The sequence below is a fragment of the Micropterus salmoides genome, unplaced genomic scaffold (assembly GCF_014851395.1).
Source record: "Micropterus salmoides isolate LMB-PRFRI ecotype aquatic unplaced genomic scaffold, ASM1485139v1 Ms_hic_scaffold_7, whole genome shotgun sequence".
NCBI lineage: Eukaryota > Metazoa > Chordata > Actinopteri > Centrarchiformes > Centrarchidae > Micropterus > Micropterus salmoides.
Genome location: NW_024044459.1, coordinates 35,558,737 through 35,578,740, shown reverse-complemented (window position 1 = coordinate 35,578,740; position 20,004 = coordinate 35,558,737). Strand labels below are relative to the sequence as shown.

General features: G+C 40.8%; 1 pseudogene; it reads left to right on the top strand.

The window, feature by feature from the left end:
- The first annotated feature begins 6,897 nt into the window (after positions 1–6,897).
- The window catches only part of LOC119892343, a 34,966-nt pseudogene continuing 21,859 nt past the window's right edge, over positions 6,898–20,004 (top strand).

Sequence of the window (20,004 nt, the reverse complement as noted above, 5' to 3'; positions counted from 1 at the left end):
TGGTCGAAACTAAAACTTTGTGCAGAATACAAGACTTTACAGTGTCAGACTTGCTGTTCTGCTCAGACGAATGATCTTGATCACAGAAAAGGTGTTTCTAACTTTATTTTCTATTTTACTTTATTTTGGTTGAAGAGATTCATGACTGAAGCAAATGATCATGACATTCAACCAAAACACAGCAGAAATCACTGTGGGACAATTTTCCAAACTGCTTATTTACATTTTTTCTATTTTGTATTTTGGTTGTTTGCTGATCTATCCCTCTGGGTCAGCTCCAGTGTAGAGTCTGAGAGCTTTCTGGATCTTTTCAGACTCTTTCAGTGACAAAATGTTGATTTCTGTCTGTCTGTATTTATCAATCAGGCTTTTAATATCTAAATCACTCAGTGACTCTGTTCAGTCAATTGTTTCAAACTTCTGCTCTATTTTACTAAAAATAATTGTTTCATCTGTAACATTCAGGGTCTTCTCTGTTTCACTGGGTTTTCTGTAAAGTTTATATATTATATTTAGAGATATTAGTCATTTGGTTTGACTTTTTCACCTCTAATAAGTTGAGGGTTGTAAAAAAGGGTGAGCTGCTGTTTCAGCCTGCACATTTTCAGTCTGTAGAAAATCTTTCTGCTCTGTTGGTTTTCTTTTCTTCTTTTAAAACTCTTTTGCTGGGAATAATTGCCTTTTCTTTTCTTTTGTCCTAATAGTTTGTGTAATTATTTGCTGCTAAAAACAGACAGCAGCTTAGTAAAGAAAGACTTCAGCAGCTGAAGCTCTGCTCGCTCATTACAGATGATCTTTGTTTTCTTTTGAATATGAGAAAGAACATGATGTTTGTGCTGGAAGTGAAATGAAATGTTTAGATGTCATTCACCCTGTTTTCTCTGCAAATCACAAATATCACAGCAAATATGAAACATTAAACAGCATGAAGATCATTTAAACTGCTGATCAGATCAATCAGAATGATGCAGAATGACATTATAGACGATGAACGCTCTGATGTTTCTTTGTTTTGTTCCATGTCAGATAAGACTGGATGCTTTATAACTGATGACATCAACCTAAGACAGAATTCAGATCAATCTTTAATCTTTGCTTTCTTTGTTTGTGCTTCTAAAAGATGAATAAAGTGTTTCCCTGTAGTTCAGTGTGGACTGTTGTTAATCTAATAAACTAGATGATAAAGTGATGAAACAGAACAGAGCTCACAGGTTTGTTTCTACCTGCACAGAGACGCTGTGGGAGGAAGTGGCTTCTCTCTGAAACATCTTTATTCACCTCTCTGTTTATTTCTCTTCTCCTTGATCTGAGGATACTGCTGTTACTATGGATACTGTCAGAGTATCCAAGTATCCTGAGTGTTCAAAAAAGAAATCCAAGACTACAAAACATGAACAGATACAATGATTTCAACACCTGCAACACATTATATCGTCCAGTTAAACAGTGAACTGTGTGTAGAAACAGTTGAAACACATTATATCTGTAGCTCCATCTGCAGCCTGATGCTCTCAGTAACCAACCTCAGGTTCCTGCAGTAACGCTTCACCTCAGGACTGAATGACTGATGTTGGCCAGGCTCAGTCATTTCTATAGCAGCTGCCATTTTTACACAGACCAGATCAAATGTGGCTCCTCCTGCTTAAGGTGGCAATGTATGAGTGTAACCTACTAATAATCATTTTATCAGCATGAAATCAAATTCAAAAACTTTTCCTGAACTGACCTTTTATATTTTAATTAAAGCTGAACACCATCAGGGTACAAAGAAGTGTCTTTTGGTCTTTGAATCAACATTTATAGAGAAGATTGTTCAGATTATTAAAAGTGTTGATTAAAGATTTATAGTAACTATTGACTCATTTTATTCACTGTCTGGGTTAAACTGCTCATCTGTCCCAGTTAAAGAATTAAAGTGTATAAATATCAAACAGCAACACCAAGAAAGAGTTAGGATGTTAATTCCTCTGCTCTCTCTTTGTCCTGTAATTTTACACCTCCTCCCTCTCTGTTGGCTGACCAATCAGACGTTTAGTCACCAGGCTATATTCCTTTTTCTTGACATTATTCTGATAACAAAGTCTTACATTGGTCCTCAGTGCACTTTCAGATAATCTCTGGGTAAATCAATGAACCAAACCACAACTGCATATATATTTTTAATTATTCATATGTTGAGGGGAGTTAATGGGATTTACCGCAAATAAACAAGTGCATGTTTTCTGTTTAAATCTAAATTTTACTCCTTCTAAGACTTAATTTTTTTCCACTTTTAATATTTTTAGAGTTAAACTTTGTTTCCACTTAAGACACAACCCCAGTTTAAGTCCGGCAGGGACCTTTGTTGCTCTCTCCCTTATTTCCTGTCATTTCTCCACTGGCACAAAACAAAGCTTGTTTCCTGTCCTTTGAAAATTATCATTCACCATTTTAGTGTCCAAATCTTGTTGGAAGTAAGTTTTAAATGTTTTTGTCAGGTGTTAGGAGCCAAAATGAAATATGACACAAGTCATTCAGCCAATAACTGAACAGAAAGTATAACTAATAGATTAGATCTTTTTACTTTAACACTGTAATCAGCAGTAGTAGTTAGACATAATGATATTATAATATAATATAATATGTGCACTTAGTGTTTTGAAATTAAGGGAGAAAGTTTAAGTTGAGGAAATGAAGAACAGTTCAGCCTTTGGTTTGTAATGGGAATTCCAAACATAATGCATGTAACTCTGGACTCAGGGAGACTCATCTGATATGGGGCACTGAATCTGTGTAAACGTAACAGTCGAAATATCTCTGTACTCTGTGGTATCCAGACTTCAGGGACAATGTGTCTCTGTGCGATGATAAGATTGACCCTAAAGCTGGATAAATAACAGGCTCACAGAGCTCTCCTCACTCATTCGAGCATACTTGTACACTGCGTATGTGTTTTGCTCTGAGTCCTTCTGCAGAAGACTTGAATAAAATTCACAGAAAGACAAGAGCTTGCCTGAGCTGTTTATTTAAACGCAATTCCCACCACAATTTTGGCGTTGTCGGCTCGTCACACGCGTGAGAGGACTCAGACACTCGGAGCTGCAGGTGAAAAACCGTACGGCCAGAGTTTGACACTCAAACCTCCCCTCCAAAATGCGGGTGAGACGTTGAGGGCCTGACGCCTGAGTGTCTGAGGCTCCCTCACCGCTGTGATCCACAAAGAACCTGGTGGCAGGCAACACTCTCTTTTTGGTGAGTAGACTGTTCAAGTGGAACGATTCTCGCTTCCTCTCAGGGTGAGCGTGACAGACGTGTCAGCAGGGCAGGCCTGGGGCCGCTGTGTGAATCGGCAAAGCTTTGTGTTAAAGGTACCATAGTCAAGAAATCACTGGGGGGCAGTGGATTTCTTTTAGGTCAGGGACCTGAGGTTGCATCAGTTCTTTTGGGTCTGGGACCCACAGTAAAGTAGGGGTTTGTGAGTCATAAGACTCGCAAAAAAATTGAAGAAAATTATTTTTGAAAAAATATTTTTTATTATTTTACTTAAGGTTGCTATTCTAGGGGAATACAAAGTAAATATGCAGTGTTGTTGGATGCTGAATGTGTTTACTACAGATGCATGAATGGATTGCATATGAAAAAAATTGAGTGAGAATTGAAAACAGCCTTGTGTGAATGAATTGCGTCTGGGGAAAAAAAAGAGAGATGCACAGCACCTTTAACATGTAGTGAGGAGATTGAAAAGCATTTCAAACATTCTTTTTTGCTGTCAGACCACTGCCCTGTGAATCTCCTCGCTCGAGAATTGATGGGTTTATTGGGCATAATTCTGATTTCCACTCCCTTGGGGGTTGTGGTGGCCAGAATTTCTGACATGGCATCACATTTCGTTAAACAGAGTTACAATATGTCTATCAGTGGTAAATGCCAGAGGCAGCAGTGAACTCAGTTAATCATTCCTTACTCGCAGAGGTCAAGACACTTTTCCATAACGCAGACACTCAGACAGACTTCATGTCCTCGCAGGAACTAGGCTGCAGGTCACACGTACATCTTGGTGCTGATACGAGCTTTGAGAAACAATGGTTCAGAAAACATAGAGATAAGAACTCACTGAGACTGAACTGGTTGTATTGGAGCAATAACAGATGTGCTGTTTCTGTTGTTGTGAATGAACCATACTGCAAAACTCTGTTTCAGATTCCTGACTCAGTTCCTCATGTCCCTCTGGTCAAGGCTAAACATGACAGGTGGGAGGATTTAGGACCCTGGGTGAGAACGTGCTGTGAAGCTGGTGGGTGGGGAAAGACATCAGATCAAAATTTTGACTTTCAAAGTCTACAGGTACACTGTAAAAATTATCTTTGTAGTGAATGAGGTAAGAACTGTTCCAGAAACAGATTTTCTGATGTCAAATTTCATAACCATGAGGTAAAGCCCTATAAGAGATAAAAAAAAAAAGTCATGACAAACAAATCTTTGTGAAAGACGTCTCTAGATTTCACACCTTCCTGATGATGACCATGAAGCTAGCAGATCCAACCTGCAGTCTGTTTCTGAATCGTATTGTTTTGGGTCATGTGATCACTGCAAAAGGGAAAAAGAAAAAAAGAAGAGCCCTCTCACCCCAAAGCACATTGAAGCATTTCAGACCATCCTAAAATGAGAGAAAGAAACAGGTACATTAACTTTTTATGGATGACAGAGCTCACATTAAGGCACCACGGCTACTCTCCTCCCAACTCCAGGTGAAGGACAGCCCCATGACTGTGTTGCAGTCATAACAGAAGCCTGCTCCCCAAGGGCATAGTTGCAGGAGACTCCTCTAACAAACCCAGACATGGAATTGTTTGTGGACGGCTCAGCATCACGTGATCTAGCAACTGGAAAAAATCGAGGAGGTTTTGCAGTAACAACTTTGCATGACACAATTTTAGCAAAACCGCTCCCTTCAAACTATTCTGCACAAGCAGCAGAGCTAGTTGCACTGACAGAAGCATGTAAATATGCAAAGGACAAAACTGGAAACACTTTTACAGACAGCCGTTATTCTTGGGGTGTTATTCATGATTTTGGGAGATTGTGGGCGAAGGAAGTTTTCAACATCCACAGGCAAACCTGTCGCTCATCACAAACTGGTTCCTATCTCACAGGGGAATGCCAGAGCTGACCTTGCAGCAAAGGCTGCAACAAAACACACACTAACCACTCAATGTACTGTTTTAACTGACCCGCCATTGACTCCTACTGCTGATTTACAGGAATTACAGGCGAGAGTGGGTCTAGAGGAGAGAACTGTTTGGAAGAAAGCAGGCTGCACATTTTCTGACAAAGTGCGGTATGGGCCTGAAGGGAAGCCATGCCTGCCTAAGTATCTGTTTCTTTATTATGCTAAGTTGACACACGGTAAAGACCATGTATCAAAAGGGAGTATGTCACAGGAAATAAACAGATACTGGTTCTACAACTTCTCCCAGAAATTTTGTCAAAGTGGCATGATTTGTGCAACTAACAATGTGGGGCGGCTGATTCAGATCTCACAGGTGGCACACCCACCCCCAGACAAACCATTTGAGCATCTGCAAATGGACTTCATTCAACTGACACCGTCACAGGGGAAGAAATATTGTCTTATCATGGTAGATATGTTCTCTAAATAGGTAGAGGCATTTCCAACATCTAAACAGGATGCAGCAGCAGTTGCGAAAGCTTTGATAAGCCAGATCATTCCCCGCTGGGGAATCCCAGCTAAAATCTCCAGTGATAACGGCACACCTTTCATCAGCGCAACATTGAAAAGTGTAGTGGAGTATATGGGGATTGATCTGAGGCAACACTGTGCTTATCATCCAACTTACCAATTGTTTTAATGCAAATGAGAAGCCAGATGAGGGGCAGAGGGGGTCTGAGTCCCTTTGAAGTCCTATTTGGCAGACCATTGAACACAGGGATTGGGCCAGGTAGAAGACAACTAACTGATACCAGCCAATGTGAGGATGAAATGCTGAGATATTGTTCTAATTTGTCCTCTGTGCTTTCTGAAATTCACATGCAGGTCAAAAACGCCATCCCAAAGGACGCAGAAAAGAAACTGCACGATCTGTAGCCAGGGGACTGGATCGTGGTAAAGGACTTCAGGAGAAAGAACTGGCGGGCTCGCAGGTGGACTGGGCCATTTTAGATACTGCTAACAACAGAAACAGCAGTAAAAGTTGCTGAAAGACCAACTTGGATTCATGCCACTTACTACAAACAAGGGCCGAAGCAACCAGACGGCCTCAAACCAGATGAAGATGGAGATCAGTGAGTGAGCTGAGCTTTCCCCTGCCTTATGTTCCTAGGGAGGGAGGGGTGTGGAGGTCTCTGAGACCACCTAGAACCACTAATATCCCAAACACTCACCGCAGGCACACTGATTACAGGGGTAGGCAATGTGACACAACTGATCAGATATGATGACAGAGATCAACAGATGGCTCTGGAGAGGTGACAGACCGAGAGAAAATGGAGGCGTTGTTCTGCTCACTGTCATCATCATCCTGTCATCATTTCCAAACATGAAAACAACAAATTTTGGCCTGACTGAGGGAAAGATCCAGGCCGAAGAGGAGGAGCCACACATCCTCCCACCTGAATGAAAGACAATGCATGGTACGCAACCATGATGGCCACTTCAAGAAAAGTGACCAATCTGAGCTGTTATGTGTGTGCACAGCTCCCTCATGGAGTGGGGAACTCCATACCAGTGAAACCCAGACCTTTAAGTGTTTCAGAGACACTTGGAGCCCTGTTAACTTTCACGCAGGGGTTTCCCAGAAAGGGCTGAGTAGTCAAGGATATGACCCAGGCACTCAAACTGTGTAAATGTATCAAATCTTGAGACCTGGATCGTGTGGGACGTGTTATCTAGCCCAACTGATGACCTCTGTCACCATCCTGCCCACTCTGAGCCGTTTCAACACTCACTACGCCCACTACTATGTGCCTCACAGAACCAGGCACTCGAACACCAGAGTTCCACCGGCTGACAAAGGCATTGGGGGTTTTCTCCCCTGGTGGGGGACTGTGAACAATGCACATAAGATAGATGGACTGGCTATTGAACTGGAGAACCCCACTGTGCAGGGCCTCAGAAATGTGGCTCTGCAGAACAGAATGGCACTGGACCTAATGCTGGCGACTCAAGGCCAGTTTGCCACATTATTGGAACGGACTGTTGTACATATATCCCAGATGTCTCGGGACAACATGACTCATGTTGTCTCCCACCTGAATGATCTCCTGCACGAGGAGAAGAGTCAGGACTCACAGGACTCTGGGGGATGGGACATGTGGTCGTGGCTGACAACAGGCGGATGGAAGAATGTGTTGTTTAAAATGTTGACCCCACTGTTTGTCATTCTTGGTGCTTTCCTCCTCCTGACATGCTGTGTGATCCCTTGTGCAAGATCTATGATTGCTACGGCTATTAAATCATCTATGGGTCAGTATATGCAATTACATACTTCACCCACCAATTCGATGGAGTGGATCCCACCTTTCAGTGGGGATGAAAATGAAGTTTCATCTGAATCATTTCTATATTTCTTAGCTATATTCTCAATCATTAGTCTTTGCAAATATAATGAAATTCCACATTTTGCATAATTACAAGTGTTTGTATTGTGTCTTATATTATTCTTATATTTTCTATTTCTTATATTCTTACCTAATTACCTACTCTGCAAGTACTGCTAAGGTTAATCGAATGTTTGTATTCTTAGGTTTGGTTAGCATAAAATGCTAAAAGGGAGTAATGTAATGGGAATTCCAAACATATTGCATGTAACTCTGGACTCAGGGAGACTCATCTGATATGGGGCACTGAATCTGTGTAAACGTAACAGTCGAAATATCTCTGTACTCTGTGGTATCCAGACTTCAGGGACAATGTGTCTAACAGGCTCACAGAGCTCTCCTCACTCATTCGAGCATACATGTACACTGCGTATGTGTTTTGCTGTGAGTCCTTCTGCAGAAGACTTGAATAAAATTCACAGAAAGACAAGTGCTTGCCTGAGCTGTTTATTTAAACACGTAATTCCCACCACAGGTTTCAGCGGCCGCTCTGCAAGAAGAGAACAAAATCATTCACATCCAGTTCAAAGATAAATGATGAGAGATAACGGACTTCAAACCCTGAATAAATCTCACAGCACACAAACACCACATGGCTGCAGTAGAAGAACAAACATCAGGAGGGAGCCAACATGTACAGCCTGTGGCGCAGCAGGTAGACTGGGCTGTCCGTTTATTACAGGGATTCGATCCCCGGCTGCTCCTGTCCACATGTCAAAGTCTCCTTCAGGTGACTCTGACCCTGTCAGCTCCTTCAGGATCGCTCGCTGTGAGTAGCTGAAGCACCTCTGTAAATCCCAGTTATGAAGGCAGCTACACGAGCTCCATTTCATTTCAGCAGGATGTGTGAGCTTTAAGAGGAATGAGTGTTTCTGAAAGCAGCAGCCGGTCAGATAGCTGCTGTCTGAAGTGCTGCTGCATCAGTCTGAGCCTCTGAGAGAGAACGTGATGTGATCAGAGGGAAAGACTCATTTATCATGAGCACACATGTAGGTCCAAACACAGGAAAGCTCCCAGCAGAGATCACAGTAGGTCCTCACCAACACTGACTGAAAGAGTCCAAAAAGAGCAGTGAGCTGAAGCAACACCTCTGGCAGCGTCCCAAAATAAAACATCAGGAGCTTCATGAAGCCCAAACATGTTGCTAACTGTCCTCCTGCATCAGACTGGAGGTGTTCCTGTTATTGTGTCCACCCCCTGTAGAATCACTCTGATCCTCTGTGTGTTGACAGTGTTTTGTCCAGCAGGTGGCGCTCTAACATTAACTACTGATCTGAAGTCAGTTTCAGAGCTTCTACTGCAGATCTGTTTGGATTTAACTCTTCATCATTTCCTGTTTTTACATTTTCTCTTAAAGCTTTTAAAACATGAACACTGAAAAGCTTAAAGGGGCTTTATGTTAAATGTCATATTGATAATGATGTTTAATATACATTTTACTACAGCAGGGATTAGGAACATGTTTTTATTATTCATACTTAAATCAGTGATAAGTGATTCACTGGTAGTATCAGCTGTACAGATGAGTGAATCAGCTTCAACAGACATAAAGTTAGTCAAGGAAACTACAACATTTAAACACATGATAGGACATATCAATGATACATCATGTATACATTGATGAAGGACATTGAGGTTTTACATTTAATGTGCTGTTTGTTTTTGGTTCATGTGTTTGTGTTTCTTAAGCATGAACAGACTACAGAATGTGTTTAGAATATAAAAATTAATATACGACACCTGTTTGCAAATGAGACACTCAGAGCAGGTTGTTATTATCTGATTATTATATTGTTAAAGTAATATTTTACTGCTAGTATCTCATGCCCGTGTGTCACTGAAACCCCATTTCATGTGGGACATGAACAGCGACCTCCTGTTTAACTGATCCACCCTATTTGGACTCTTTGGTCACTAGAATTGTCGGGATTCAGGCTGTGTGTTTGGACAGAAACAGGCTGTGGACCCAGAAGCATACATTAACTCAGCAGGACTAACGTTTCATGATTTATTTGAGACACAAAACAAAGTGCACTGCTTATTGTGGGAATGTTGATATAAGGAACATCAATATAACAGTCCAACAAACAGAAATCCTGGAACATATTAAGATCACAACACAGAAGCAGATGGGGGCATGCTCTGAACATAAAACAGGAACCAAACACAAAAATGGATAGTTACGTCGAAAGCTTTTTTGTATTAATGAGTGTTAAGAAGTGAGGAAACCGGGAACAGACTGAGCCTGATCTCCTCTGGTAGACTGATCCAGACTGTAGGGGCCCTCCCAACAAAGACCCTGTCCCCTTTGGTTCTCAGCCTAGACCTTGGAATAGTTAGCAGCGCCCTCCCAGAGGATCTCAGTCTGCGTCCCGGCTCATAGGGGGATAAAAGCTCAGAGCAATATGAAGGTGCCAGCTCATGTCTGGCCTTTAATCAGAAGAAGTTTATAAAACAATCCTAAAAGAAACACACAGCCAGTTCAGGATTCTGACACTGAGGTGAGTTAGAAGTTGAGCTGCAGCATTTGGGACTAACTGTAGGCAGTGAATTGATTTCTGACTGACGCTTTTATCCAAAGCGACTTACAATTGCTATTTTTGTCAGAGGTCTCACACCTCTGGAGCAACTAGGGGTTAAGTGTCTTGCTCAGGGACACAATGGTGTCACAGTGGATTTGAATCCGGGACTTATCCACTGTGCCATCACCAACCACAGGTTTACAGGGAGTTACAGTAGTCGAGGCAGGAGGAGATAAAGGCCTGGAGGAGTTTCTCCAGATCTGTGGTTGAAATAAAAGACTTGACCTTGTCTTTGTTTCTAAAATGATAAAACATACTGAACAACTCTTGTTACGTTGGGTTCAAAACAGTCTGGTCATTTAAAGGTTTAAAAAACTAGCAGTTAAATAAAAATTATATTACTTAACAATTAACATGAGATGACTGATGAAAGAAAAGGAAAACGTTCTGATACACTAATCTCTATTAATAATATTTTTTTTCGTCCTCAAACAGTTATTTAAGTTTAAGGGCCAAAAGTATATATAAATACATAAAGTATTACATAATTAAATGCTTAAATAAATGAATGAATAAATAATTATATAATTTTAGGCTTAATTGTTGTTATATATACTTTAATTTCTCCATAGTGTAACTTGCTGCAGTGAAATAAAGCATCTGTACATCAAAAGTAATGGGGCGGGTTAAAGCCTCTGATTGGTGAATGAACAGTATTACATCCTCAGCAGGTTAAACCAGCAGACTGAGCTTTGATGCAAGAAACCTCGAGCAGAACCTGGACTCAGGGTGGGCGACCGGTTGGGTTGAAAGAGAGAGAATAAATTAATATGTAAATACATTAATAAATATATTAATTGATTTTTAAAATTCCAACGTATATATAAATAAATACCAAAAAATTTACATTTGTATATTTAATGTTTCATTTAATAAGCCTATGTGATTAATTTACGTAGGTGCTGCCAAATTGATTTAATTTAATTGATTTAAGGCCCCATGTAGGCCTATTTATATTTTTAGTTTGGCCCTTAAAACCCTGTGAAAAGTAATAAAAAGTAGTGAAAGTAACAATAAAAGGAATAAATTGAAAATAGACTAATTCATGCATGTATATTTACATTTATTTATTGCCTCATTTGTTTATTTCAGAATTTGTTTCATAGCCATATTTATTTATTATGTAGGCATATTTATTTTTATTTTTTATTTAATATTGACTGAAATGGCAATCATTTACAACATTTATTGCCCCTATATCAATAAAAAAGAAACGCAAAATCCATTCATGTGCTCAGATAGTGTCTGAAAGACTGAATCTCAACATTTAGGCTAAAACTCGCCTCATTACCTGCGGCCACATCGCAAAAGGAGGAGCGGAACATGACCGGTCTCTTTGATAGACTTCAATATAGCCGCTAACCTAAAATAAATAATATTTCAATATCCCTACCAAACTGCTCATAATATTCAGCCTCACATAAGAAAAAAGAAACCCATTAATTTTAAAGGCTGTGGCAGACTGTGTGAAACGGAAAAATAATAAACACATTTCAAAGCAGTTAGTAGGCTACTGTGAAAACCTGTAGCCTAGGCTATACCTACAATAGGCTAACCTAAGGCTTTTAATCAGTCTCTGGATGATCGCTGTAGACAACAGTTTCTCCACATCACCGCTGCAAACATAAAGCAGCCTCTAAAACAGTCTGTGGGATTTCCTACAGATGGTGACGTCATTTTCCAGAGAGCTGATTGGTCAGTAGGCGGCGTTTTCACAGAGTTGATCTCTTATCTGGAACATAACCTGCTCAGGTACAGGTCAGCCATTCAGCAACAGTTACCATGGAGATCTACCCCGGTAAGAAGTGAAACACTCTGACTCTCTGTCAGCTTCACATCACTGACTTCAGGTAAATGCTCAGGTGTTGGAGGCAGAAAGGTGCGGAAACAATAAGCATGAAACAGACGACATTTCTGTCACTTTGGTTTTGTTCTCTAATCCAGATGTTTGCTCAGTTAGAGTTTAATAGCCTACTTGTGTCTATCTGAAATAAAACAGTCGTCTCTGTGTGCAATTGCGACAACGGTTGTGTTTTTCTTCTGAAGTCATCGTTTTAGATACCCGACTAGTTACCTGGAAAACCAGGAGGAGGATTTACAAGTTACATAACCTTAACGTTACATTAATATGTTAGGCTATAGGCCTATATAGCCTCCAAGGTATTGTTCTCGAGTGTGCATATTTTTACAGTCAGAGTTTGATAAGAGAAATCTCTTAACCATGTTTATCTCACTTTTACATCAAAATTAAAGTCCCAATTTTAGATTCAGTTATATTGAAAAAGCAGGAAGAGGAGTTACATAACCAGAATCACCAGTTTCATCAGACTGACACTTTGTTTATTAGCCTTTGAGGTCATAATGTAGCCTAATTAAAGTATCTACATGAAGCTTCATTTTCTTCAGAATCACTGGAATCTCTTACAAATTACATCACAAATAAGAAAAGCAACATTACAAAATAAAAATTTAAAAGTTAGTAATTTTACACACAGACCTTCATGTTCTTCTCTCTTGTTGTCATAACCAGAGGGCACATTGCTAATTTAAAGGTGGAAGAGACACTGAGGTTGACTGCGCTGGCTGCTGGGGAAAAAACATGTTAGTGTGCAAATAACTAATTCACATTTTAATTATTCTTCCTTTAGGTTATTAAAACCCAGCAGCTGAATTCATGCACCATGTTGATTGTGTCAGGATACAATGAATGTAAAGACAAGATAACAGGTACAACTTGTAAAGGTACAACTGCACAGAAGGTCCATTCTAATAGAAAAAAAAAGGAGCCAGCGGAGAGGGGTAGACCAAAAATTCTGAGAAAAGAATTGATTAATCAACAAGTAGAAATCTTGAATATTCTCTGATATTATAGTCACACATTTATGAAAGAAACTTCACTTTGCAAGGCTACAATATCACACACAAATCCCTGCCGTGTAGCCTGTTATACATGCAGGGGAAAGTTATATTAGACTAGGCAAAAGGATTTAAATAGATGGGTATCTGATATATTATTATAACTGCACTATTTCATTAACTCTTCTTTCCCTAGGTATTTACCAAACTGATGTCATGTATGCTATTACTAGTATTTATTGCTCCTCTTACTAGTATCTATTGGCTTTCCCTTACGTCGCCCCCCCTATGTGCACAGGGCTGTCCAACATAAGTTTGTTTACATGGAGACATCCCCGGCTACTCCAGTTATTCGGTGCATCTCTACTCAGTGACAGACAGACAGAACTGTCTTTAATGCAAACATTGATGACATGACATTGACCTAAAAAAATTATGTTTACTAGCTATCCATACAACTTACAAGCTTGTCCACCTCAGTTTTTTACTACTCCTTCTCCTGTGACCTCTGACCTCTTTCTCTTAAAATACTGTAGGATGCTCATCTCTGTGTGACAATTCTGACTACTTTTAAATTGTTTATGGACATGCATGTACACATACAGGACGCAAGTTTTTAAGATCAAAGATGGTCACAGACAGGGGCAAAAAAGTGGCCCCGGAGTTTGTCCCTGGTCAGTCCACTCTCCAGACAAAATATTTGTCAGGGGCCTATGTCTTTAGAGAACTTTATTCCTGGCTTCTTGATAATTTTATGCAAGTAGAATCTAGTGTACATAACTTTATGAGCCAATACATTTTCACAACTAGAAACCCCTCTCTAACTCTTTTAAAGTAAAGTAATCACCTCAGCTGTGCCAAGTACAACAAATAAATAAGCCATATGATCATCAATCTAACCATAAACTGGTGCTTTGGACTGTGCTGGCTCTGACTCTGTTTTGCTGTTAAATTCACCTCATGTCTGCTGTCTATCTCATGTCAGCGCTAGTACTGGTGCCGCTGGCCAGTGGCGGGTAGAGTACTTAACAAGAACCCTAACACCTATTTCCAGGAAAAACCCCTAAAATAACATACCCAAAATAAATCAGTAATAACTCCTCAACCATTAGGCCTAGATGCATAATTCTGGTCTCCCTTGAAAGGTCCAAAGCTAAGGAACATAAATCCATTGGACATTAACATATTTATTTTACCTTTACAGATTACATGGAGATGAAATGCAGAAAAAACATGATATTTTCATCCTCGCCTGGGGAAAAAAGCTATATTTTAATGCCATCCAAACCATCATAAGGTAGATTATAATGCACCTGAATATCTTCTAATACACCTGGAATACAACTGTGACTGTAAATTTGATAAAAAGAAACTAGTTATTACACAATCTTTCAAAAATATACTAGGCGAATGTCAATGTTTTGGCCATATTTACTGTTTAAATGTTCACTTTTATTGGGAGTTTTCTTCAAAACATTATTTCTCTCCATACAACCAACGTTCCAAATAACATAAAGCTTCCAAAACATTGAAATATTGATAAAAACAGTCAATATTCCTAAAGCACTCCCATGCTTTACAGGCCACAGTTTGAGAACAGAACATCCTACGGGCTGGGCAGGGTCTCGACGAGACGAATGTGTACGTATCCTGGATATATGTTTAGCTCCTACGGGTCGCCAGCAGAGGCCGATAAAGGCCGCCTCCGCCAAATCAAACTCTTCTTCTGTAGTTCAATCTGACAACAGAAATGAAACTTAGAGCTAAGGCGACCTCACCAAGATGGCGGCCTGCCAGAGGGTCTCTGTTGACACAAAGGGCCATTGTTTTTGGAAGGAAAACAGCTAGAACAGCGAAAATTGATTACGTCCCAGATACCGGGTCAGTCCGTTACCAGTTGGTTAAAATCTTTACTCAAGAAGTACAATTACCCATAAAAAGAAAAAATGACAAACCTACTTATGGAAAAGTAAAATATATTAAATTATATATTTCAAGTTAGAAACAGCTGTGCAACATGGTTATTTCTAGGGAATGCAATTTGCTTTGTTTGTTGATTATCTGTAATTTATCTATTTCTGTTTAATACAAATATCTGCTCTGGCACCAGTCTCACACGGCATGCCTCAAGGATTGGCCCACTGCTATTTATTATCTACATGCTACCTCTTGGGATGATCATCTGGAAACATGGACTACACTTCCACTGCTACGCTGATGACACCCAGCTCTACATCAGCACTAAACCTCTTACTCCTGTTCCACCAGTGCCGCTTATCAATTGCCTGAAGGACAAAGAACTGGACAGTAACCTCCTCAAACTGAACAAAAACAAAACAGAACTCATGGTGTTTGCCCGGCAGTCACTTCTCAAAAAAGTTGGTGACATCACACTGGACATGGATGGCTGCTCATTCTCTGCATTCCCTTAAGTACACCACCTGGGCATCATCATGGACTCCTTCCAACAGCAGATCAAAAACACAACTAAAACTGCCTTTTCCATCTTAAGAACATCTCCAGACAGTGCCTCTTCAACTCCGTAGCTAAGACCCTCATCCACTCCTTCATCCTCTCCCGACTTGACTACTGTAATGGTATCCTGTTCGGTCTGCCCAGCAAGGCTACTGACAGACTCCAGTATGTCCAGAACTCTGCGGCTAGGATGCTCACCCACACAAACCCATCACTCCCATCCTGAAGAAGCCTGACTGAGTTAAGTCCCGGATCAAATAGAAAATCCTCCTCCTGACATACAAATCTCTCCATGGACTTGCACCTCAGTACCTCACAGATCGTCACGGTGCCTGCGGTCCTCTAACAAGGACCTGCTCACTGTCCCTAATTCCAGGCTCCGGACATTTGGTGACAGAGCCTTCTGTGTCGGAGCACCATCACTCTGGAACAAGCTTCCTCTTGCCATCCGCTCTGCCTCCTCTCTAATGACCTTTAAAAACTAGCTTACAACAAACCTCTTCACTGAGGCCTATGGGCTTTAATCTCCCCTGGCCTCACACCTCAAAGGCGAAATGTTTGGAGACAAAGAAAAGGAAGTCTGGTCCAGCCCAACCCTCTATTTATAATGGGGGAGGTACTCACAGGCACTGAACTACCAGTTGGTGTCTCCTTGTGGTGTGAAGGGGAAAGCACTTGCAGTTTGTAACACTTTGGATAAAAGCGTCTGCTAAATGAGTAAATGCAAATAACGGTGACAATAAGACTGTGCACAACACATGAAATAGTATAAAAAGAAGAGGGGTATTAAATTATCTGATTATTTGGCCTAAAGATCTTACTCGACTCAAGCTGGATCCCAATTATATTCAGTCTTGTCTTGAGGGGACTTGGTTTTTCTGCAGGTCTCAGGTTTCTGTGTTAACAAGTGAAATATTAGATCCAAATGGACTCTTTGACTGGCAGGTTTTTTGTTTCTGGTCCAAAGTTTTAGAAGACTACATGGAACAGTTGGATGATGACAGTGATAGATTACATCTGATAAAATAAATAATAAACGAATGCTGTGTCCTTCCAATAACAGATGGTCATTGTCCTCTGAAGCACAGTAGCAGCTATAAGCTCTTGCCTCCTCACAGTGAGTCAGACTGAACTTTTTTCATCCTGCTGCTTAATAGTATCTGAGTTGACAGTTTTACAGTTGCAATCTGTAAGAAGAAACTAACCTGAAGTTAAACTGAAATTGAATACTAAATGAATAAATGCAAGTATCTGTTGTCCATCTTTTCTAAATCTTTGTTTTCCACAGTGTCTGAGCTGAGGGTTGTTCTCCTGGGGAACAGCTGGTCTGAGAGGAGAAAAGTGGCAAACTTCATACTGGGAGAGATGGAATTCCACAATGAGGACAAACCAGACCGCTGTCTGAGCTTTAGTGGATCGGTGGAGGAGAAAAACATAGTTGCTGTTGTCAACACTCCAGATCTGCTGCTTCCAAACATCTCTCAAGACCAACTGACAAGTCATGTAAAATCCTGTGTGAGTCTCTCTGATCCTGGACCTCATGTGTTCCTGCTGGTTCTACAGCCTGAAGACTTCACTGAGGAACACAAACTGAGGCTCTGCAGAGTCCTGAAACTCTTCAGTGATCGATCATTTGATCATTCAATGATTCTGATGTCAACACTCAGACGGGAGGTTCCAGGTTTGATGGAAAAATACATGGAACAGCCTCCATTAAAAGACCTGATCAGAAAATGTCGATACAGATGCCTGAAGCAGAAGAACCTTGAACGTTCAGAATTGTTTACACGCTTGGGTCAAATCATAAACGAGAACAATGGATGTTAGCTGTGATGTGTTTGAGGATGCAAGTCCAAAACAAAAGCGAACACAGATTTCTCTCACAGATTCTGTTAAAGCTGCTGGTAAGTGCAGAAACATTTCTGACAAGGCAAAGAAACCTTTGTTCAAACAAAACGTCTTGTATTAAATAGTATAGTACACTAATGCACTGGCTCTACTTAAAAAATTAAGGTAACAATTTGCATTGATCTGACAATTACAGTTATTCCATTCAAAAAGTGAAACATGGATATTATATTCATTCATTACACACAGACTGATATATTTCAAATGTTTATTTCATTTAATTGTGATGATTAAAACTGACAACTAATGAAAATCCCAAATTCAGTATCTCTGAAAATTTGAATATTACTTAAGACCAATACAAAAAAGGATTTTTAGAAATGTTGGCCAACTGAAAAGTATGAACATGAAAAGTATGAGCATGTACAGCACTCAATACTTAGTTGGGGCCCCTTTTGCCTGAATTACTGCAGCAATGTGGCGTGGCATGGAGTCGATCAGTCTGTGGCACTGCTCAGGTGTTATGAGAGCCCAGGTTGCTCTGATAGTGGCCTTCAGCTCTTCTGCATTGTTGGGTCTGGCGTATCGCATCTTCCTCTTCACAATACCCCATAGATTTTCTATAGGGTTAAGGTCAGGCCAGTTTGCTGGCCAATTAAGAACAGGGATACCATGGTCCTTAAACCAGGTACTGGTAGCTTTGGCACTGTGTGCAGGTGCCAAGTCCTGTTGGAAAATGAAATCTGCATCTCCATAAAGTTGGTCAGCAGCAGGAAGCATGAAGTGCTCTAAAACGTCCTGGTAGACTGCTGCGTTGACCTTGGACCTCAGAAAACACAGTGGACCAACACCAGCAGATGACAGGGCACCCCAAACCATCACTGACTGTGGAAACTTTACACTGGACTTCAAGCAACGTGGATTTTGTGCCTCTCCTCTCTTCCTCCAGACTCTGGGACCTTGATTTCCAAAGGAAATGCAAAATTTACTTTCATCAGAGAACATAACTTTGGACCACTCAGCAGCAGTCCAGTCCTTTTTGTCTTTAGCCCAGGCGAGACACTTCTGACGCTGTGTCTTGTTCAAGAGTGGCTTTACACAAGGAATGCGACAGCTGAAACCCATGTCCTCCATACGTCTGTGCGTGGTGGTTCTTTTTTTTTTTTTTTTTTAAACCTGTCCTGCCCAGCAGCCTGGTATAGAGTATAATGACCTGGATACCATATTGTGCCAGACAGATTTTACTTTAACAAGAGAGTATTAAAATACTCCTTTGTCTGTTTTATTATTTATTTAATTATGTATTGATTTGTCACCGGGCTGGACAAGGGGGCAGACACGGGGATGGGGGGGCACAAACAGACAGCACAGAGAAAGGACAACACCTGCAAGAGAAGGGGGAAAAAGGGGGATGGAGGGTGGGAACAACAGGGAAAAGCTGTGGGAAACACCAATTGCAGAAAGCAACGAAACCTGCAATAGAACAGAGAGGGGGGCTTGGGGAGGAGAAAAACAACAACAACAACAAACAAACACAAACAAAAACAAACAATAAAAATAATAATAATAGTAAAAGACAACCAGCCGAACAGCAGCAATAAACAGCTGACATATTAAGACAACTAAGAGAACAATGAAAACAAGAAACAGTCACACACACTAAATAAGCAACACAACACAGCCACGAGAGCTGGAATAATAATTAATTTAAATAAGTAACTAAAAGAAAGGCATCAGGAATAATTCTACCAGGGACAACCTAAGTTTGTTTGTGTCTGTGTGTCTGTGTGTCTGTGTGTCTGTGTGCGTGTGGGTGAATGTGTCTGTATGTGTATTTGAATACATGTGTGTGCGCATAAGCCTGTTAAAGAATGTAGTTGTTAGTGAGAGTGGGATGCCACGACTGTAACAGGCAGGCAAGAACCCCAGTAGCCAATAGGGGTGGGAGAAAGAAAAAGAATAAATCAAAAAGAGGAACACTTTGTTGTTCCCAGTTGGAACTGACGTATTGCGGTAAGCGTGTCGACTCATTTCCGTTTCCGGTGCTTGTGTGTTGGTACCGTGTTGTTGCTCTCGCTAAATAACAGTTACATTTGTTTGATTACAGCGGCCAACTGTTCGCTAAACACTTATTCTTTACAGTAATTTTGCCTAAGCACTCACAGTTCTTTCCATCTTTTAGTGACTGCTGTTCAATCTCATAGTTGTTCTAAAGTTTTGGTAGCTGACGCTACAGTAATTTAGCTTAGCCGTTAGCGACTTTAGCTTAGCAGCTAGCGATGGCTTCTCCTTCTCCTTCTCTCTCTCCTACTTTCTCCTGCTCGGTGTGTCAGATGTTTAGTTACTCCTCTGCCTCCTTTAGCGGTAATGGTACATGTAATAAGTGTAGTTTATTTATAGACATGGAGGCGAGGCTCAGTGATTTAGAAGTCCGGCTCCGCACCTTGGTAGATCAGTCTTTAACTACTGTAGCTAGCCAGTCCCCGGTAGTCGGTGCGGAACGGCCTGAGTTAGCCTCTGGTAGCCGTCCTCCGGCATCCCCTGTGCAGCCAGGAAAGGGGGGCTGGGTGACTGTCCGAAGGAGGAATAGTCGTAAGCATTCAAAGTCCACGGGGCACCATCAACCTGTTCACGTTTCTAACAGATT